Source organism: Peromyscus leucopus, chromosome 10 (assembly GCF_004664715.2).
Source record: "Peromyscus leucopus breed LL Stock chromosome 10, UCI_PerLeu_2.1, whole genome shotgun sequence".
Classification (NCBI taxonomy): domain Eukaryota; kingdom Metazoa; phylum Chordata; class Mammalia; order Rodentia; family Cricetidae; genus Peromyscus; species Peromyscus leucopus.
Window position 1 is genome coordinate 87,423,033 of NC_051071.1, and position 24,288 is coordinate 87,447,320.

Sequence of the window (24,288 nt, forward strand, 5' to 3'; positions counted from 1 at the left end):
ATCCTCTCCTTGCTACGTCTTCAAGACATGAGAAAACATCATCTTCAAGTCACACATTTGTTGTTGACACGGTTAACAGTCAAGAGCATGTGTCAAGCCACTGGAGGAAAGGAGCTCTATCAGAGACATTTGGAATTTTAAGTGGAAAATTTCCAATTTGAACCTTGGTTGATATCAATTAATTATCAAATCTTGCAAAACTGCACCAAATTTTCCATGCTTCCCTCCACCACTTTGTAAACATCGTTCACCATGAACACACAAATTTTACATCTCTTAGTTCTCTTTGATATGCAAGCTGCTAATATCATTTAAGTGTTTTGGGTTTCCAAAGAAATAAAAGTCGGGAAATGGAAAACAATTGTGTTGGGTGGCAATAATTCTATATTTTCCTCACGATTCAAATTAAAGAAAATTGATGGGCACATCCTGACTCACATGGTTGCATTTTGCACAATCAAAAATGTGTGTATGAGCATGCACACACGTGCATACACATGGTCTCCTGGTTACTGGACTCTTGGTAATTACTTTCTGAGCTCTAAGCTCTGCTTCCTCCCAGCTGCGTACTGAACGCTTTGCAGAATGCTGAGAGCACTGTGTTTGTCAGCAGCAATTTTCAAAAAGGAAGAAGAAAAAGCATGCTGTACATTTCTGTAAATAGAAAAGTGTCTGAATATCAAGACTAAGCTTTTAGCTCAAAAGCTCTTTGATCATTCATCCATGTCCTCACTTGGACCTGAGGAAACTGAGGCCTAAGGAAGGGAATCAACTTGTCCAAAATCACAAGCCTTCTTTGTGTCAGGTTCAGGCCTTGTTCCATGACTATGCTATTCTGTACATTCCAAACTATTCTGTACATGGTTCACCATGAAGATTCATTGTCATCGTGAAATCATCACAAAAGGATGCCATTTCCCAAAAGATGGTCCTGGTATCTTACACAAATCATGAGAGGATCACCTCATGGTGAACGAGGACTGAACAAGAGTCTAAGAGATACAACAACAGTCACACCTCAGGTATAGCGACCCCAGTTAATGCTCTCAGTTGTAACCTGAGAAAAGCGCAACACCATTGCCCAGCAGAACAATTCTGCCTACAACAACATCCTTCACAGATGCTCTGTATTAGCAAAAGAAGTGTAAGGGGCTGGGGAGATGACTGCAGTTAAAAGTACCGGAAGCAGAGGACCTGAGTTTGGTTCCTATGCACATTACATGGCTCACAATCACCTGTAACTCCAACTCCAGGGTATCCCATACCCTCTGCAATCACATGTACTCACACACACACACACACATACAATTAAAACATAACAATAAATCTTTAAAAAGTAGTTCAAAATACCATTTTCTCTTGTTATAGCAAAGAATACTAGTACAATGTGCATTGAGCTAACATCTTACAATCAGGAAGAGAAGTCATTCCTGGATATCACGGGAGTAGACCCAAATAGTTTGGAGAATTTCTAAGAGCAAGCTAAGCCCTGTAGAATTTACTGATAGAGATCATACTTTTTAAAATGCATGTTGAACAACCTTATAAGCTAAAGATGGATGAAAATTTCATTTGAAATGAAACTGATGTAATGAAAAATGAATGAGCACTATTCATATTTAGAAAGATAAAAGAAATGCCATGATTAGATCAGGGAACAACCGTCTGTCTAAATCACAGTGATAACACTAGTCCTTCATTGTCTCCATGCATGACGGTACGTATGTGTGCATGCGCACGCGTGTGTGCATGTGTGTCTAGCTGTCTTTGTGTTGCTATGACTTGAAAGGGAAGGGAGTCAGAATTTAATGAGTATCAAATATGTCACACACCATAGTTTGTATTATGATTGCATTATAAAGTTTAATCTACATACAACCTCACTTGCCCCAAAGTGTCGGCGCTATTAGCCTCACTTTACAAAGAAGGAATGTGAGGCTCAGGGGATTTCAGGCTCATTTCTAATGAACAGCAGAAGCTAAACGGAAATCTCCACATGTTGAGTGTCGGATTCCGAAGTCACGTATTTACATAATGAAGAGATACCACGTTTTCATTAAAGATGGATGGTTACGTTGTGATTTGTTCCCTGCATTATACACTAGAGAATCTTGCCTGTCTTTTCACACTATGTATTCTATCACTCCTATATAATTATTTATAACCAAAAAAATAGTTATTTATAACCAACAAAGAGCCTTACTTCAAACTATCCCAGTAATATTTCGTTAAAATAGTATTCTTCTCTGAAGAAAGGCATCCTAATTATTAGAAGAATTATAAACTACGTATGGAATCTTTTCTGGAAAATTCTGTTGGGACAAGGCATACTTTTATTTCGATGATCCATGTTAAAAAGTGGAGTCCCCAGTTTATGTGGAAGATAATATGGTATATATTATGTAAGACGGCCATTATACTTCTTGCTTGAAGCAAAGATTAGCATTGCAAAACATAATTAATTCTACTACTGAGTCAATGACACAGTCGCCATCGACATAAGTCTGTTTAAGTTCCTCTAGTTACTGAGATACTGTGGCATGTTTCCTAGACGTCATCCTTCCAAGAATCTCACATACCAAAAAGAAAAAAACCTCAAGTCTGGAAAAGATAAAGGAAAGGCTCACATCCATTGTTCACTCTGTAGTACAAAGAGCCACAAAAAAAAAAAAAAATGGTTTAAGTAGTAGACACCATTTACCGCATGTCTTAGTTAGGATTTCCATTGCTGTGATGAAACACCATGACAAAAAGCAACTTGGAGAGGAAAGGGTTTATTTTACTCACAGTTCCACATCAAAAGCAGTGAGGGGAGGAACTCATGCAGGGCAGGAACCTGGAGGCAGGAGCTGATACAGAGGCCATAGACCAGTGCTGCCTACTGGCTTGCTCACCATGGCTGACTCAGCCTGCTTTTTTACAGAACTCATGACCTCCATCCCAGAGATGGCACCACCCACAGTGCTGGTCCCTCCTCCATCAATCACTAATGCAGAAAATTCCCTGCAGGCTTGTATACAGCCCAATCGTGTGGAGGCATTTTCTTAATTGAGGTTCCCTCCTCTCACATGACTTCAGCTTATGTTAAGTTGACATAAAAGTATCCAACACGCCACAGTTTTCAGAGACCAACAGTCTATGTACCACCAGCTGGATCAAGGCATTCACAGGCTGAAGGAAAGTCCTGGAGCTCAAGTCCATACAAGTGGCAGAACTCCCTTCCCTGTGGTTCCAAGACAGGTGCAAATTGCCTTGATGAATGGCAGCCAGAGACTGCTATCAACAGCCAGCCCAGCTCACAAACCAGTGTATGACCCCTCAGACAAGATTTGGGCTCACTTCTTCAAAGACAACATAAGGCTGTCTTAATGTGATCAGATGGAGCATAAACTTAATCAGGGAGATATCACATTACCTTCGCCACAGTTTACAGATTAGAAGTGAGCCAATCTCCATCTGCATCAAAGGGAGGGGAGGTGTTAGCAAACACTGAACTCATTAAAATCACCTCAAATTGTGCCTTAGGACAGGAAGTTCTCACAGTGAATTTATTCACCCAGCTCACCTCCAATGTCAATATGCCTTTCTATTCTTCTAAATTGATTGTAGTTTCTGACATGAAGAAACTAAAAGCAAACTAAAGACTAAAGGTTTTTAATTGCTTCATGCAAAAGAAAAATATGAAATAGCAAAATCACCATGCACCTAATTCATTTCAGTATTTTGATGTTATAGATAACCCCTTAAGATTAGCTACTTTATGATATTAAATTCAGTCAGTGTTACAAGCCATGAATTAATGGATCCAAATACCAATATAAACTGCCCAGAGCTGGTAATCCTGCAGCATCCAGAAGGCAGTATCTCCCTGGCACTCTCAGAGCACAATGATACATTTGTCCTAAAACAGTTTGACCAGAAACATTCTCTTTCCAGTTCAGTTAACAAAAATGGAAGGTTTCCAGCAATCAATGAATATGAAAACAACATTATTTGTAACCATTTCAGGAGGGAGCATTGTCTCCTCAAAATTGCTTTTATGATTTTTATTTACCTGGGAGAAAGAAAGAAAGAAAAGGAATTATTAACATTTTTAGATGTTTTAGAGAAAATCTACTGTGGGTGTGTGTTCTGAAATAGTTTTTGTCACAGTTAATGAGAGAAAAGTAATGAAGTTGTCCACCTACTGTGTACCTAGAGAGTATGCTAGGCAATTGTCATACCCTTTAATCATTGACACGGGAAAGGAGGTTCTGAGATTATGAGTAATTTCGAAACATTTGTCTAGCATTTACCCTAGTGGCATAGTATTCACCAACACTGATTTTTAAATCCAGATTTGTTGCTGTTTACCCACAAGCTATTATCAAAAAGGTAGGAACTTTAAGTGCTTTAAGTGGGGGAAAAATTAACTCTTCATGATGGAAATATGTAAACTTGAAGGGAGCAATTTTTTAAAGTTCAGTATTGGAAATTTGCAGAAGAAAAAAAATAGAGGAAAACATACAGGTAACAGCAAATGGAAAGGGAATATTTGTAGTCATGAATGTAAGTCATGTGTGCATATACACACACAGAAATATAATCCATATATTTATAAATCAGGTAGAAACATATTGTTCCTCTAGAAAAATTCAAAGATCTGATAACATGACATATGATTCCCTCTTAGTGCTGACAGACCTATCTACTTAGTCAAATTAGCAAATTGTTTTAAGATAATATAAGAACAAAGCAAATAGTAATGAATGTCCTAGAAGCATTTAAAGTCAGGTAAGAATCCCTCTCTTTGGCCTTCTTGTCCCAAAATGAGTCATAGAGTCAAAAAAAAAATAAGAAAGCGATGATATTATAAGCAATACTCCAACCTATTCCTTTCATGGGACAAAATGAAATGATTCCATTCTGTGAGGCTGGGATTGTGCACTGTTAGGCAAATAATAGTACCTATTTCATACTATTGAGTTTCTCTCAACAATGAAAGTAGAACCTGGTTAAAAGACAAGCTTTGGAAGTTAAAATGTGAAGGCACTTTCAGAAAACAACAACAACAACAAAAAAAAAAAACACTAAGTCTTTCAAATCAAAAGAAAAACCCAGAGTCACCCATTAACATCCCCAAGAATTTATTTGCCATTCACCCACTCAGGGAAAGTCTTTTGGGGCTCCTGTCTGTCATAGGATTTGAGGAAACGGGGCAAAGACAGATTAGGTGATAGCGTTAGTCTGGGACATTAATTTATTCATTCATCATAGTCTGGGAAGTTCATTCATTCTTCATAGGCCTTCTGTTTCATTGTGCCATTTTTTGCGAATTATTTGGCCACAATCCACATACTATAGCTGCCTGGAGCAGAGTGTGTAGGTATCAAGAATTAAAATCCACATTAATTTGAAATAATGTCCCAAAGTCAATGTCAAATGATTAAGACGACAGATCGAAAGTCAGATTCAGAAACTCAAGACTATTTCTTTTCTTTTCTTTTCTTTTTTTTTCTTTTTTTTTTTTTTTTTTTTTTGGTTTTTTGAGACAGGGTTTCTCTGTGTAGCTTTGTGCCTTTCCTGGAGCTCACTTGGTAGCCCAGGCTGGCCTCGAACTCACAAAGATCTGCCTGCCTCTGCCTCCCGAGTGCTGGGATTAAAGGCGTGCGCCACCACCTCCCGGCAAGACCAATGTACCACCATGCCTCGTCTCCCTCCCCACAGTAATTGGAGACTTCCAGCTTTAGAAAGGCTCTTAGCATTCCTTAGACGATACCCTTCCCAGATCTCCTTGGATCCAGACCTGGTTCTAGAGAATGAGTGAGAGCAAAAGGAAATATGAATGTGTAGATCATCTCTTCACAAATCGCTCTCTGTATGATCTTTCTTCTTGATATGAAATGAGGTGGGATCCCCAAGGCTTTGGCCAGGTGAGGAAGAATAATGCTATGAAGATCTCTGTGTCTCTGTGAAATGGTTATCCAGTTCTCTGGGCAACTCTGATTCAAAAGGAAAGGAGAACGTTCAAGAAAAAGCTATGAATGAAGTGAGAAATCTGGCTTATCACTATAGGACCAGTATCCAGCACAGCACCTGGAACACAGTAGGTGTGACATAAATATTTATTAAATTGTAATGACTAGAATAAACCTGAAGAGGATCCTGACTTTAAGAAAAAATTAAGACAGAATAGAAGATATACACAGAACAAGAGTAAAGAGTGGTTTCATATTTGTGTCTAATTAATGCACATTCTGCTAGTTCTTCAGCTGTAGATTACATTACATATAAAAACAAAAACCTCCTTATGTTGACAAAACCTAAAAGTTCTTTTCCTAGCATGTTTTTGGTTAACCAGGAAAAAAAAATAGACATCATGCCAAGCTTGTTAGCAAATACAAGTAAGACTATCAGAGAACTTTAATTGTATTTCATTATCATTCCAGACTAAGTTATTAATAGAAATTTTGAATAAATACAGTAGTATTTATCCAAATTTCTTCAAAGAGACCTCAAATCACTTACTTCTTTTCTGGTGTGTTTAAGGCAATAGCTTTGGTTTATGTACACAAAGCACACATTATATAGAGAGCTGCAGCATGTGAGCATTTGTATAGATTGAATTAAATGTTAAAAGATCTCAATCCTAGCAATAAGACAATTAAAACAAGCATGTTTTATGTCACAATGATTATTTTTAAATGCTTTTGAGTAGCAATTAGATAATATTGGTGAAATACAGAAAGGCTACTATTTAATAAGCCTGGGATTTTACATTGCTGATATAAACACATAATAGTTTACATAAATAGTAATTAATACTAATTAATGTAAAATAATGGGCATTTAAAAATCTTAGCTATGTTACTGTTCTCTGAGCAAAATTGCTATGGTTTGGGTAGCACCTCTCAATGTTCGTGCTGTAAAGGCTCAGTTTCCAGTCTGTGGCACTATTGGCCTGGGGGTGGGGGGGCTTTAGATTACCAAATGTGATTTTCAATGATGAGAGTAAAACATGCTCTTTATTTCCCTGCATCCTCCACTTCCTACCATGGTAGACCAGAGGTAAAAAGCAACAGAGCCAACTAATCATAGGCAGGAACAACTAAAACTGGGAGCCAAAGGCTTGGGAGGAGGTTCAGCCAGCAGAGAGATGAGTTCAGATGCCTGACATCCATATAAAACAGCAGCGAAATATAATACATTCATTCATATATATATATATATATATATATATATATATATATATATATATTAGGTGACCTATATTATAGATTCTCAGCCTGTGTGTTATGACTTCTTGGAGTCAAATGACCCTTTCACAGGAGACAATTATCATATATCCTGCATATCAGATATTTATGTTATAATTCATAACAGTAGCAAAAGTACAGTTATGAAGTAGCAATGAAAATAATTTTATAGTTGGGGGTCACCAGAACATGAGGAACTGTATTAAAGGGCCACAGCATTAGGAAGGTTGAGAACCACCCCATAATACCAGTGCTGGCTAGGGTGGGGATGAACCTGGAGACAGGCAGTCCCTGGCAGTCACTGGTCAACAGAGCCAAATGGGTAAGTTACCTGTTCAGTGAGAGACCCTGTCTCAAAGAGAGACCATGCCTCAAAAAATAAGACAGGGAGCGATTGAGGAATACACCTAACCCCCACCCCAGACCTCCAAATGTATACACTTGCACACACATAAATACATACAACACAGAAACACACACACACACACACACACACACACACACACACACACACACACACACTATTTAAAAAAAAATACTATGAGCCAAAATAAACTGTTTGTATCTCAAGTATTTGTTACTTTACCGGGAAGCTGACACAGTAGTAGAAGAACAGTATTAGAAATTAAGAAACTAACAAAAATAGTTTTAGCAAGAAAAAATTTACATTCCAAAGTCAATGAAGTCCAAAGCCACCCATTATACCCTAAAGAACTGTCATACAGAGATGTTCCCTTTGTCTTCCTAGGGAACAGATGTTTATCAAGCTACAGCAGGTTGGATTGCAATAAATCCACCGCAAGTTGAAAATGTCCTAAGTTGAAGATGCATTTACTGCATCTAATCAACCAAACATTGCTGCTTAGCAGCACAGGACAGTGGGGCAGCTGTGGTTCATTGTCTCTGCTCAGCACTGTGAGCGAGCGTGGTACCTCAGATCTCCATCTGCATGAAAGATCAAATAAAATTTCCCCGTTGTAAGGCACGATATATATTATATAATCTATGGTATGTATCTCTGTCATAGATTAAAAAATCAAAAATCAGAGGTTGTCTGCATCGGAGATCGTCTCCCCTCTCTCACCACTCCTCCCTCCCAACTTCCAAAGCTGACAACTATCTATAAATCCTACATAAACGCTGAGGTTGATCATTTCTTCTCGGAAGTTCAAAGTGTGCTTTACGTGTACAGTGAACACGGTGATAGTTATTTCCATAAAAATGGAGAAGGGAACATGGGCAGCAGGTGCAGATGTGGTTTTTATTACTACTACACCTCTGATGCCAAGACGTCAGGATGAAAATAAATTAACACAGCATTACACACATATAACGTGCTGTAAAATGAGAGCAGACTCCTGAAGACGGCAGAGAAGGATGGCACCATGCAGACACAGCTGAGTCCCGGCTCTTCCACCAAGGAGACTCGTCTCCCTCCAAGCTCAAAGATGTGGTGGGGGGGACAGTACAGAAAGCGCTCCGTGATCCGTGGTCTCTGACATTTTCCCTAATTTCCCTTTCCATTTCCCGAGCTGGCCATGAGGTGCAGAGTTTACTCTCATGGGCCCCTGCTGTGACAGGCAGCCTGAGGCTCCACACAACAGGAACTGCTAAGAAAATAAACCCTTTGTCTCTACAGTGGAGACTTCCCAACACAATCAAATTTCTGTCTCTATCTGACAGGAAAGTGACATTATTGAAGACATTTTGAACAGCTTATCCAATATGATTCAATGCCAGCAAAAATAAGTGCTATTCTCAAATTTGGCTCTCCACAAAGAATTATTGCTTCTTTTCAAAATTAATCTCATTAGTCCCTTCCTCTGTCCCCGGAAATTATTCTGTAGCAGTCTTCATGTCTCTGCCCGGGCTCTTTTGTCTTTGTTTCTCTCCAGGAATATTCTGCTCACTTTGTGTTCTCCTTTGTCTTTTCTTCCATTCTTCTTCCTCTTTTTCTGTCTGGCATCTGTCTCTCCCATTCTGTGTCCTCCTGTCCCTGACACCTGCTGTCCTTCACACAAACATGCCTTTTAACACCCAGAATTCCTTCTCTCGTGATGAACAGACTTTTCTGTCGTTAAACAGTGTAGACCTCCTTTAGCTGTGAGGACTCAGTTCGTACCACCAAATTCACAGTAACGAATCAGACTTTCAGAAATACAAGTGGAAGCGAGGACACTCGGTGCCTTACGGAGCTTCCGGTGCAGAAGGAAGAAGGGGGTGTAAAACCGATGTGAAACTGGTACAATGGAGGAAAGCCCCTCGAGGAGCTGCTGGCAGGGACACTACTACACTGAGTGAGATTTAGCGAGAGCAGACACTCAGCACAGAAGCTGAGAAGCCCTGGGGCTTGTCCCTTTCCTGGGCACACTAGCCTCCTGCACAGTTAGGCTGTGGCTCTGTGGCTGAGTTCCAGCCAGCAGGAGGGGAGCCGAGGAGAAATGTCACTTCCAGGCCTTGTCCATAAAGTTTCCTCCGCGGTTTTATTCCCTTCTGGTCGCTTGGAGTCTCGGATGCTTTGCCACTGTGTTGTCCCTTAGATGACTCAACAGAACGGCAACTCCCCTGCCCCCGTTTTCTTTTCCCCTCTCTGCCTGATAAGGAAACAGTAAACTTCTACCATATTGAAGCTTCTATCAGTCTTTTTCAATTTGTCTCCAGCCATTAGGATCCTGACCTATGTATAAGGATTGGAGGGTGTGAGCAGGTCGCCCAAGAAAAGCAATGCTGCATGTGTTCATCTCTTCTCTGGATGTTTGACCCTGTGTACTCAACTCTATATCCTCTTGACACATCACAGCTCTAAAATGAATCAGTCACTCAATAAATACTTATCTAATGAAAACATACTGATGAGATGTCACAGAAACAAGCTTACCCAATCTTACCTTTGTGTGCGTATATGATATCTCTATGTGTGCACATATGTATGCAGATGTACTTGCTGGTGTAGCCACACATGCAGGCCAGAGGTTGACAGTAGAGGTCTTTCTTTATGGCTCTCTGTATTGTTTTTTGAGACATGATCTTTCACTGAACCTGGAGCTTACCATTATCTAGCCTGGCTGGTGAGCAAGTCCCTGGGATCCCTGGTGTCTGCCAAAGCACTTGGGATACAGAAGCAGGCCACTGAGCTCAGCTTTTTAATAGATACTGGGCATCTACACCCAGGTCCACACACATAAATAGCAAGTACTTCAACAAGGAAACCATCGCACTAGACCCACCTTTTTAGACTGTTTTGTATTTTTCTTTGTTTCAGATGGACAATGAGTCCGAACAGCTACCATTGTTTGCATTTTATTCAACCTGCTCATTTTCTCCAAATACAAAAATATGCACTGTGCACAAAGCACTGATAGACTGACCTCTGATAAATGACCTTACACTTTAACTGTGAAATTGGCATTTGGGTGCAATTTTCCACCCTTATGACACTAATGGTCCACATGCTGTGATGATGACCACATTCTGTCTCCCACCCTTGTGCTCTGAATGTGGAGTTGTCTGTAAATATGGACACAATCTTTGCAATTTCTCTGTAATGACTCTTTAGAATATAATGTGTGTCTGTCTTATTTAATGTCATCAGATCAAGTTTAAATTAGTATGACATTTATTAAATTGTTGGAAAGATCAATTTTGTTATTACCAGCTCATTCTTTAGATAGACCAGTGACATAATTATTATAATTATTACATTAACACTCATATACAATCGTATCTATTGCGTAGCTATAATGCTAGATTCTAAGTACGCCATGTTAATTATTGCATTAATACCTCTGAATAACCTCTGAAATTGAGTTGTCATGTTATTAATTTAGTATACAATGTTTATACATGTAATATTGAGGTATGTTATAGGAAACAATTCAATATTTAGGGTGTTTCCATTATGTACCAGGCATGTTCAAAATTGTTTGAACATAAATTTTAACACAAATCCTAATTATGATAAAATCACACCCTAGCAGCAGGCATTTAAACAGCAATATAAATAATTGCAAAAGAGATGTCGTGTCGATACAGGTGAGAGAGCAGACCCTTTTACTGAGCAGTAGAGAAGGTGTAATGGGGGTAACAGAAGACATTCTCACAGCCAAAACTGGAAGAGGAGGCGTTCACCCCAGGAGACAGAAGACACATCACATGCCTCAAGTGGGAGGAAAATGGCTTTCAGAAGGAGAACTCTAGAAGGCTGGCTGGAGGCACCTAGATCTCAGCTCCTCTTCCCCACCCCCACCCCACCCCACCCCCAAAAAAAGATTCTAAGGAAGAAGTGTGTATCCAAACCCTAAGGAAGAAGTGTGTATCCAAACCCTAAGGAAGAAGTGTGTATCCAAACCACATAGTGAGAAAGAGAAGCAGTTTTGTAGTCTGTCTCCCTTGCTGTAACAGGGATGAGGGTCAAAGACAGTCCCCCAACCTCTGTCCCTGTCAATGATGCTGGCAAGCCTAACTATTGGGAAGCTTCCCAATCCACACAGGCTTGAATTTCACTTCTTAAAGTAACGTGAAATCTCACAGTAGCCTTGGTTTGGGAAGGACTTCATGTCATCTTCCCAGAAGACACCCATGGTATGAATGGATAGTAAACTTGAAAAGTGAACTATGGTCTGAATTTAGAGCCTTTACTACATGGGTTGGAAACCCTGGCATTGTACCACTTGGGTGCCCCAAACTATTCTACTGCTTTCTCTCTGCACACATCTTCCTCAGAGACCCAACCAGGCTTCCGAGTGTCAAATCTGCTGACTGTTCTGCATTCTAGCAGTCAGATGCTGACAAATGGGAAGGAATGAAGGACGCCACTCTCAAGAAACAAGAGATCAGAATGCTTGTCCTCTGAGACAGGAGCTCCTGGAAAGAAAGAATCTCAGCCTTTGGAACTGCCTCCAACAGACTGGCCTGTGAGCATGTCTGCGGGGCATTTTCCTGATTGTTAACTGACATATGAGGACCCGGGCCACTGTTGGCTGTGCCATCCCTGGCCAGGTGACATAAGAGAAGCATTAAAAGAACAATTGACCAAGCCAGGGAGCGCAGACCAGTAAGCAGCACTCCTCCATGCTCTCTGCTTCAGCTCCTGCCTCCAGAGTCCTGTTTGGAATGTCCTGACTTCCCATGATGATGGACTGTAAAATCTAAGCCAAACATTGGGAGGCAGAGGCAGGCAGATCTCTGTGAGCTCGAGGCCAGCCTGGTCTCCAAAGCAAGTTCCAGGAAAGGTGCAAAGCTACACAGAGAAACCCTGTCTCGAAAAACAAAAACAAACAAACAAAAAAAATCTAAGCCAAATAAACCCTTTCCTCCCCAAGTTCTTTTTGTTCAGAGATTTACCACAGTAACAGAGAATCAAAGCAGCCCAGTAACCAAACAGCATGATATTGACATAAAAACAGGCCAGTGGGACAGAAGTACAAGCCCACCCCTCAACTCATTCTTGACAAAGGCACCAAAAGCACACATCAGAGAAAGAACAGACTCTTCAAAAATGGAGGAGAGGGCTGACACTTGATCCTTATCTCTCATCCTGTGTAATAATAAACTCAAATGCTTCAATAGCCTAAATATAAGACCTGAAACCGAAATTACTGGAAGAGAGCGTCAAAATATTGATAACAGTGACAGTTTTCTAAATCAGATCTCCAAAGCTTAGCAAAGACAAGACAATATAAGCACAAGCTTCCACACATGGGGGGGAAAAAGTCAACAGAGTGGAGAGACAGCCTACAGACTGGAGAAATCCATTTAACAGCTATTTACTAGGCAGAGACAGAGGGTTACCATCCAGAATACACAAAGAACAATAAGAAAAAAAATAAATAAAAACTTAAAAGCAACCCAATTTTTAAAGTGAAAAGGATACAAGTGGGTGCATCTCAAAATGAATAAATACAAATAGACAATAAATAAAAGACTTTATAATATTAGCCACTAGGGTTACAAATCAAAACTACTGTTAAATTCCATCTCACTCGTTATAGCAGCTACTATCAAATTAACAAAAGAAAGAAAGAAAGAGAGAGGAGAGAGAGAGAGAGAGAAAGAGAGAGAGAGAGAGAGAGAGAGAGAGAGAAAGAAAGAAAGAAAGAAAGAAAGAAAGAAAGAAAGAAAGAAAGAAAGAAAGAGAGAAAGAAAGAAAGAAGAAAGAAAAACACATGAGCTGAGGAGAAGGTTCCACTCCATCTGTAAACATCTATAAAGTAATTGCCATGAGAAACTGGGTCCAACCAGTATTCACATTAAAAACAAACAGACAACACAACAAACACACAAAACATGGGAAAGCAGGGGCACACAGACCCCTGAGCTCACTGGCCAGCTACCCTACCCTAATCAGTGAGCCCCATATCCCAGTAAAAGACCCTGACACAAAGACCAAGGTAGGGCTGGAGAGAAGGGTCTGTGGATGAAATGGAATAGTGCAAGTGAGAGGACCTGAGTGCGAGTCCTGAAAAATAACCATAAAAACCCAAGGCAAAGCACAAGTGTGTAAGCCCAGTGCTTGTAGGAGGAGATGTGAGGCAGAGAATTCCTAGAAGAGGTAGCCTGGTGTACATGATGGAAAAACACAAGGAGGATCTACCTCAGACAAGATGGAAAGTGAGGATTGATACCCAAGGTTGTCCTCTGACCTCCACAAGTGTACTATGGTATGTCCATGCTCATATTAATATACATGAATGTACATATGCACATGCGTGTGCGTGTGTGTGCACATACACACACACACACACACACACACACATGGCAGTATTTCTTGTTCTTTCACATACTAATTCCCACTAAAACAGATATATTAATCTGTGTTAATTCTTTAAAGTACCCAAAGTATTAGACTGGCTAGCACATTTTGGAACAGTTACTAGTGTGTCATTCTAAAGTGTTAGAATTTGTTCTGTGGAGGAACTGTCCTCTCTGTGCAGTGTGGGAGCATGGGGTGGGCATCTGCTAATTATCCAAACTACTGAGGATGATACTAGAAGCCTCCACCACAGGACATAAAGAAAACACCTATAACTTGATAAATTCTAAGTGATGTAACTAGGCTGCTAGTGACTGCCAGATAAGAAATATACAGTGAAGAGCAAGTAAGAGCAAGTTTTAGTAGATCACAAATTCGTACATAAAATATCAGTGAAATGAAGTGGGGAACTATGAGTACAAAAATGATTATAGGACTCAGAAGTAATGTGGCTGGTAAAGCAAATGTTGGAGAGGTCAGGCACAAACAGAGATGAAAATCTCAAGGAAAAGAACATTGTGAAAATGCAGACATTGAAAGGGCAATGGAAGATGGCCATCAAGAGAGACGCATAATGCTTGGTCACAGAGGTAGGAAACAGGAAGCAGCCAGCTTCAAGCCCAGCTAATATTGCCGTTCACTTACAGCCGACACTGTTCACGACACTACATTTTCATGTGTCCCACTCTTGCCTGGTTCTTGACATCTGCCTCCGTGCCTCGTTCAGATTCAGAAATAATATCTGATATTAGTGCTTGTTTTTCTAGCTCCTGCCCCTGGTGGGTGTGACATGTTCTCCAGTGGGTGATGTCCTTTCCGATGGTTGGGGAACCCTTAGTTGGGAGCCACAAGGAGCAGGTGGGCCACTGTGTTCAAGTCTTGAGGTTCTAGAGTACAACTCCATTTCCTGTCCACGCTCTGCTTCCTGATTGCAATCAGCCACCTCACTTTCCTGCCACCATGCTTTCCCATCAGGAGGGCTTATGTCCATTCTCAAGTGAGGAACCAGAACAAACTATTCTACCCGGAAGTCCCTTTTGCCAGGTACTTTGTTATAACGAATACATTCCTGCTCCCAGTCTTTGCCCTCCACAACTTTGGCTTTCTGGTTATTAAACTATAAATGATCCTGCTTCTTAGGACTGGCCACAACCCAGTCCTGTTAATAAGACTGAAAACTAACACATATTTCCATAACATCGGGTATTAGAACCTTAACAACTCTATATCTGTGCTTCTAGCTCTATCTTCAGACAAAATAACTGGAGCCTCACACATGCTGGCCCCTTCACAGTCCAATTCCAAACACCATTTTGAAATTCAAAGGAAATAAGAATTAATACTTTGATAGTATGGTGGTTAATCTTGTTTGAAAACCTGACTGCATCTGGAATCAACTAAAACACACTCCCATGAGGAATTTTCTTGGTCACATTATTTGAAACAGGAAGACCCACCTAAATGTAATTGACACCTTTTGGTGGCATCCCGGATTAAAGAACATGGAAAAGGAGACTTTGCTTTTTGCCTGTGCTTGCCTTCTCGACAGCATGTCCATCCATCTTACTGCTGTGACACTCCTTTGCCAAGACAGCACCAACTTCTTCCAGAAGTCCAATGTAGCCAGCAGCTCTCCAGCAATCCGCCAAGCCTTCGGCTCCTGACCGGGAGTGCTGAGATGTGCAGCCTTGTGGACCAAGCAACTGCCAGATTCTCAGCCTCTCCAGTGTGAGAGAACCATTGTCTCACCCTGCCCAAACTACGTTTGTTCTGTTTGTCCTGTTCCTTTGAGAGCCCTGAGTAATGCAGACAGTATCCATGTCCAGACATGACATCTGACAAGTTGAAAATGAGTGAAAGGGAAGTCAGTGGATTAGCTAGAGGAAGCATAGGAGATCTCCCATAGCTGTCTCAAGTCTCCTTCTCCATCTGCCATATTGTTACAGGACTGGGACCATTTGTGAAATAAGACTGAAGAATTGTGGATGCACAAAATTCCTATCATTCTATCAAAAACCTTGATTATAAAAGGAGTGACAGAAAGGTCTTTTAGGGGCAAACAAAATCTCAATGACTTGGTTTGTGGTGGAAATTTGTAGAGAAGTCATCTATAGTCAGGGAGAGAAGGCTGTTGATTCTGTGCAGAGGCGGGAGAGGAGGGACTCACAGACACAGGTGGCAGCCATGCTGGGCCGTTCATCATGGAGGACCACACTGAGCAGGGAAGGCTTCAGATGTCGATGAAGAAGGAGAAATGAAGCCCTCGCTTGTTTCAGGCCATATGTTTTCTCTGGGAAGAAGGAGGCAAGGCCTTCTGCACATAATGGAGTGAGGAAATGAAATTAGAGGCTCTCGGGAAGTTGTAAAAGGGTTGTAACAGCCACCGTGGGAAACGGTCGGGGAAGCTGAGGAGACACAGAAGTGTAAGGGCCGCTGAGCAGGAACGAGAGCCCAGCTGAAGACGGAGCTCATAAACCCGTAATGGAGAAAACCAGCGTGACTATACGACGCTCAGCTGGCTCAGCCTTCCAGGAAGAGTGGGAAAGCGGCCAAGCGGAATGAGAGCTTGGAAAACGGAGCTGCAGACAAGAGAAGAGAGAAGAGGAAACCACATTTGACGGTGTGTGTCGTCCATCCTCATGATGCCAAGGTTAGGTAGGGGGAAAGGGAAAGCAGCAGATGAGCAGTGGCCTCAGATCAAAGGAAGACTTTGACAGACAAGGTCCATGAAGACACATTGAGAGGAATGGGTGAGAGAGAAGCTTCCTGGAAGAGGGGATTTATGCCAACATGAAAACAATTTGGCTTACAATTTTCCTCTCCTCCTCAATTCTTTCTGTCTTAGGACTCTCAAACCAGGGAATTGTTCGGCAATTTTATTATCTGTATTTATAGGATCTGTTACACTGTTGTGGCTTCCAGTGTACAGTTTTGCTAGGTAAATTCTCTTTCCTTTGAAATCTGAAGTTCATTCACTTTCAGCCACTTGTCCACTTCATAGTTTGCTGCTCTGGGAGAGCCCAAAGAGAAGATTTTTTAAATATACTTGGGATTTGAGCCACCTTGATTGCGAATAAAGTTTTTGAGTTTTGTAAATGGGCATAAATTAAATCTTTTGTGTAAAACATTTTAATAGCAATGTAAAAATATAAACAAGGAAGAGCACAGTTCAGAGAAGTAGGGAGTATACATGTCAGTGACTAGAAGGAACCCATGCCCAGTGAAGTGGGCAAGCACCTTTTCTGAGGCTGACTTAAGCTCTCCCATGGTAGACAGGAGCTTAACATGCAATGATTCAAGGCTGAATTCATAACTTGTGACAGGTAAAGTGAGAAGCACTTGACAGGGCCAAATATTTTAAATAAATTTAAATTCCATTGCAGAAGAGGATGTGAATCCGGAGCTGAGAGCAGAGAGCACACAAAGGGAACGCTAGGGCTGTCACTCTGTCTTCCACACGGAGAGATGGAAGATGTCACTCCTTTGTCCTCAGCTCCTGCAGTCAAATCCTAGATGAGCACGACAGCCCGACGCTATAAACAGAATGTCATGTTGTAACAGGCCAGAGGCATGCCTCTGCAAGGAGAGGGAGCCAGTGCCTCCCTCTGAGCTTTATCAAAAGAGCCTTTCAGCACTGGCATCTTTAGTTGCAATGTTTATAATTCCGTAACTTCTCTTTTTTAAAGCAAGCAAGCCTTGTCTGCAGGTGGAAAGGACAGGGCCTCTGGAGTAAATAAAACACCACAATCTGAGGAAGGGCAATTGCCTTCTCTTACTTAGCATAATTCAGTTGCACTGATGAAGCTGTGTCCTTCCCATGAGGAACTTTGTCTTTTCTAAGATAAACTGGGTAGTGAAAAGGTATACACGTATACACATAGCATGATTATATACAGGTTAAATATTATACATAATGGATGCACATTAATGCTAAGAATTACTCGGGATTTATGCACCAGATAAAGGAACACGGTGACCACACAGTGATTTTATTTTAAAGATGAGAGTATTTGTTTGTTAATGAGATAGGGAGGACCTTATGTCACAAGAATCAATGTCACTTAGCCATCCCATCTCAGGGACTGAAAAAGAAGTTATAAATAAATATATAAAGAATTAGCTAATTATTTCCTCTGACAGAGACATTGGTATTTACCCCAATATATGATTTTTAAGGAAGTCAAACATCTGTACCTGAATAATTATTTATGGAAATACAAATGAATACTCTTTATTTCTGCTAAAAAATGTGTTTAGACTACAAGTTTTTGTTAATTTTTAACCCCAGGATCATAAATTAATTAAAAATTAACTGAAGAATAATGGAGTTTTGAATAATTGTCTATTATACACCTTAAACCCAAATATAAATTTTTAGATAATATTCTACCAACCTCATAAATATCACCTATCACTTGACATTATATATTTACATATATCAACTCCCATGCTTTATAGTCAATGCAAAATTATAGATATTACATATAATATTTTATAAATATGTGTATTTGCCTTTAAGCATTCTTCCATCTACTTATTATTTCTCAAAGTACTACATTTTCTCTGTGAAAGTAAGAAATGTTATTTACAAGTCTTATTCACTAATCAAGGAAACTGTAAGTAGATATTTGTAGTCAAACTTATACATGGGGCCAAGAAGAACAGCAGAGGTGGAGGGAGAATAAAACACCTTACCCTGTTCTAGTCCACTTGGGTACCACTGCCTCAACCCTCTCACAGGTGTGGAGACAATGCGTGCACCTCAATGAACCTTATTAAGAAGGCTGCCATTGAGGATTGCGAAATGAGTGGAAAATATTGGGTGTAGAATATGTCAGTATTCCACATGCAAATGAGACACTGATTGTCTCCCCGGTCAAGGGCTAAATATAAATGTGTGATTAAAGCTGAGTCACTTAGAGTAATGGCTCATTAGAAGCTGGAAGAAATGCACCGTAGAAGCATAAATGATGCTTCCTGAGACAAAATAAAATCACCTGGGAACCACTGAGCGGGTCTCTCTTGTGTTATTCAGGAAGTCTGAGACTTGGGAAAACACTCTGTATGGTTTGACCCATCTCTGCTTTTGCCCATCAACCCTATCTCCATAAAATGTCCCCACTCAAATTCTGACCTTAAAGATGATTGTCTTGCTCTGTGTGAATCTGTAAATTGTGTTGTGGTTTAATTTGTTTGTTTGTTTTGTGAGACAGGGTATCACTATGTAGCTCTGGCTGTCCTGGAACTCGCTCTGTAGCCTAGGCTGGCCTCGAACTCACAGAGATCCGTCTGCCTCTGCCTCCTGAGTGATGGGATTAGAGGCGTGCACCACTTGCAGCTGTGCCAATGTTTGTAACTTACATATTATAAATAATACTGGTCAGTAAAAGTGACTCACATTCAAAGACAGCAGAAAAAATCAGCTCAGATGCCTCCTTACCAGACTGACTCATGGAATATTAGTAAAGCCATTTTGTTAACTCCATATATCCAAGATCTGAGAATTAAGCAGCAACTATAAATCAACCACAGTCATGGATTACACGTGTTTATTGTTTTTCTATTGTTAAACTTTTCTACTGTTAAAAAACTAGAAGCCTGCCTTCCTCAAACCTACTTAAAGTCGTGACCATTTCATGTGCATTGTGTGACTAGCTCAAAACACTAATGCAGCCCTCTCCTGAAGACTGGGGAAATGCTGAGATGGTCTGCCCACTGCCCTCCTGAACACTGTTCTTAAAGCTCATCTCGCAGATTGCTTTACGATTTCCCACCATGAAGTGACAGGAGTTCCCAGCTCAAACAGTGAAGCATAATGATTTTCACCATTTCCACTTTGATGGATAATCGTTTTTATCCCTCAGAAGGAAAAAGTTCTGATTTATTCTAAAAGATCTCATATTAGCTTCATGTAATAGCTCTCAATAGTGGTATTTCTGTTCTATGATCCACAGGAAAGTTTGAAAGCCACAGTAGCAGTTAATTCTTTAGGAGATATTGTAGCATTGCTTTTGGCCCATGGCATTAAGTAAGTAATAAGTCAAAGGAGGAGCAATTGTAAAACTAAGTAGCAAGTGGCAGACAACTGGAAGAGTGGAAATGAGATCCCATTTCAAGAAAAGAAAGGGGTTGGAAGTTGGTGGCAGAAGTGTCTGTACACCTACATCTGCAATCAAACAGCAGAATTCCTCTTGGACACACACACACACGCACGCGCGCACGCGCACACACACACGTACATCCACAGTTTTATTGTGGCACATTAAAAATAATTGGTGACATCTCTTTTCAAATTGGTTCCTCCATGTGGTATTCCCACTCCAAAGTTAGCACAAATAAATGAACAGTCTTTTTTAATTTACCTCTTCCCCAGAGACCACAATCATATTCAGCTCCCAATTCTAACCAGTCTCTATATTCTAGATGATATGGAATAGTTAAGACAATATGCACGTGACCATTGTCATATACACAGGGACAGTCTGTGGACTCCGGGGACAAGTCTGATTATGGATGTGTATTGGGTCTGAAGGGACTCACTGTCTACAAAAGGAAATAGAAGAGAAAACAATGAAGGAACGTTGGCAGGGAAAGCAAACCAACCCAAGACTGTGACAATACATTACAGGCCCACGTTTTCACAAAGATACCTTAACTCTGAAGTTGAAAAAGCTGAAGGAAGAGATGCCCGTATCTGTCCACACGGAGTGTGTTCTGACTGCCGTGTTTACACATATCACAGAGCAAGGCCTAGGATGCCCCTTTCTATCCAGCATTTTGCCCTTTGCTGAGATGAATATGGCTTTTATTTCCTTCATCCAGAGACAAAAGGGCTGAGAACCTCAGCAAACACCCAGGCTACCATTTTGAAATGCAAGCGGGATTTTTGGTTTGTTGGTTTTGAATTTGTTTGCTGATAAATCTGTTCTAAAAACAGCTTTACTTGTGGACAATTTTGAAGCAGATGCATAGATAGAGCAGTGAGTGAAAGTCCGGGGGAACCAGGAGTAAAGGCTGAGAGCAGCCAGTTGTCCAAGACAGAAAATCCTGGATGGGGCCACAGACACTGGCAAAGGGGCACTTCAGGGTTCATGAAGATGACATGTGTCTCGTTATGATATAAAACTCCCTTCCCCATGGATACTAAACATGCTGTCAAGATACACAATGCTCCGAGTTGTTCGCAGAACTACCTGCACTAGATAGAGCCTGTGGGGGGACCTGAGCCCAAAGCCCACACATCCACATTGCTCAAAAAGCTTGCACTTTTGCATAGTTTTATTTTCTATCCAAAAATAATAAATGATATAACCCCATTATGCACTGGAGACGTTCAGAAAACTTCATCTTCTCTAGACCTCTCCCTCCACAGGAAAAGAATCTTTCTCTAATAAGTTGTTTGAGTTTCTGCTACACCATGGACATGTTTCTGACCAACTCCTTGTTCTAGGACACAAGTAACCAGAACCCTTCTGAGGATGCCCACAAAACTCAGTGTCCCCACTATCAGTTCCAATACTGACTTCTATTGTTGGTAACTCTATGTAAGACTGAGGATGATTCACATCGTGTAGAAAGGAAAAAGGGAGCACCCAACAGCCCATGAAACACACTGCAAAAAATCTTAGGAGTTCTCAGCCTTCCGTGATCATCTGTCATTTCATTGAGCCACATGTTCCTTGGATCTGTCAGGGCTTCCTCAAAAGTCTACCCATTGCCTGGTACTGAAAATGTCCCAGTAATAGCTTGTTTTCATGACAACTTTATTAGAAAGAAAATAAAACTATCCAAAAATGTTTCTGAGTTATGAATCTATTGAGGAAAACTTGCTTGTGTGAATACTCTATAGTTCTCCACCAAAGAAAAGTAACTAAGAAGTGCTGTTCTCACCCCACACCTCAGTAAGTTTGGTGTATTTGAAGCAATTATCTTATCTTTTAAATTATTTTGCTATTCTATGTGCATGGGTATTTTGCTTATGTATATGTCTGTTCACCACATGTGTGCCTAGTGTTCACAGCAGCCAGAATTCCCTGGAATTGGAGCTAGAGATAATTGTGAAGCACCTTACAGCTGCTGGGAAATGAACCCAGATCCTCTGGAAGAGCAGCCAGTGCTCTTAACCTCTGAGCCATCCCCAAGCCAGATAGCAGTTGTCTTCACACTGCAATCTTAGCTGCCCCGTGTACATTATTGCCACTGGCACGACTTCCACAAAATAACTGCCTAAGAACAAATTAATCATCTTGCAGTTCTATAGACCGGGAGCCCTGCGGGAGTCTCACTGGGCTAAAATCAAAATGTGGGAAAGCCAAGGTCCTCTGGGAAGAACCTGCTTCTTCCTGTTAGAGTGTTGGCAGTTCCAGTTCCTTAGGGTTGAGACTAACGTCTCCCACTCACACTAAGGCAGCTCCCCAAAGCCAGTACCACTCCTGGGCTCATGACACCACCTCCTCCATTTTCAAAGCCTGCCATATGGCCAGTTTCCAGTATTTCAAATGCTGGCTTCACCCTTTCTGATGACATGCCTCTGATACGCTACTCTGTCATCCTTTCATACTCTTAAGAACTAATGTGATTATGTTGGCCCCACCTGGATATGTCTGTCCGGATTCTCAGGCACACTGTGAGCTCCCCTTAGTCCTATCCTTGGATTCTGGGGCTCATTGGCAGGCATCTTTGAAGGGCAGTAATGCTGCTGCCCCACCATTAAAATATTTTTGTGCCACCAAGAGTTTACCTTACAGGTGAACCATAAAAACAGACAAATAAAAAATGCTGTAAATACACATTTCTTTTTTAACCTATTTAGAAATTTCTGAAAGGAAAGTTTTAACCCATTGTTTAAAAACACAAAAATGTTCCATTTTTCAAATTGTAATGTGATACAAAAATGGAAATTTGCAGGTGACTTTGTACAATAGCCTCCATGTATTTGGCAAGTGTGATCTAAATCCTAGTGTCCTAAATCCTCTGACTTGGGAAGTGTGTCCACAGTGCAACTGTACTCACACCAGCCATGTCTGGACTCCGAACTAAAATTAACTGGCATAATGACCAAATTTTAAATAGACCAAAAAATGTACAATGAGTACATGGGAAAGAATAGAAACTATCCATTACTACAATTAAAATAGTATTTCCAATTTTTTGCTTTTCTTATTTTAGATATTCATATCTTTTTTACTATTGTATTTTTATTATTTAAAGCAATTTTTAATTTAAATATATTTTATTATAGTCTTCCCCTCCCCCAAGTCTTTCCAGATCCTCTCTCCTCTACCTACCCAACTTTAAATTCTTTCTCAAAAAACAAACAAACCCCCTATGCAACAACAAAATCAAAGAAACAAAATAAGACCACACCCAAAAAGGAAAACAAAAACAAAAACCAACAAAAAACCTCACCACCATTGCCCTAGGATGTCTTTCAGGCCGTACATCACTGTTGCTAAAAGGGCACTTCCAGAATTATAAATGGATGGAAAAAATGTTTAAAATTTTAAAAAGCAAATATAGCTTTGTCTTCACCCATCCCACACTGTAAACTTTTGTTTTTTCACAGACATAAAAATTAATTGTCAGTAATCTAGGCAATAAAATGCATAGCATTAATAAATATCCTTTATAAATATACATATCTAAATATATTAGAGTACATATACTAAACTTTTACTAACTGGTATGAATAACCAAAAATTGAAAATTACCATGCTAATAAGTATACTACATATATTTATTTGACATATTGCATACTAAAACTGTTTAAAAGAATGTCAATTAACTTAATATTAGTTTTCCATGAGCATCACAATGGCTAATTCAGATATAGATGGTTTCATTTAATCACTCAATCATAACATGAAAGAATAAGGTGTGTGTGTGTGTGTGTGTGTGTGTGTGTGTGTGTGTGTGTGTGTGTGAGTTTATGTGTACCATGTACATGCCAGAAACCAGGGAGTTCAGAAGAGGGCATTAGATCTCCTGGAACTGGAATTACAGGCAGTTGTATGCTGTCCTAGAGCCCTAAGCAAACATATTTTATACTACTTCTACATAGTTAATTTTGAACATCGAACTTTATCTTAGTTACAGTTTCTATTGCTATAATAAAACACCATGACCAAAGCAACTTGGGGAGTAAAGTTTTATTTCATCTTATACTTCTGAGTCACACTCCATCACTGAGCGAGTCAGGGCATGAACTCGCACAGGGCAGGAACCTGAAGGCAGGAGCTGATGCAGAGGCCGTGGGGGAGTGCTGCTTCCTGGCTTGCTCAGCCTGCTTCCTTATAGCATCAG

General features: G+C 40.4%; 1 protein-coding gene across 3 annotated transcripts in view; it reads right to left on the reverse strand.

Annotated features, from left to right (window-relative positions):
- The window catches only part of Mapk10 (mitogen-activated protein kinase 10), a 294,249-nt gene that overhangs the window by 105,753 nt on the left and 164,208 nt on the right, over window positions 1-24,288 (reverse strand). The window lies entirely within an intron of this gene.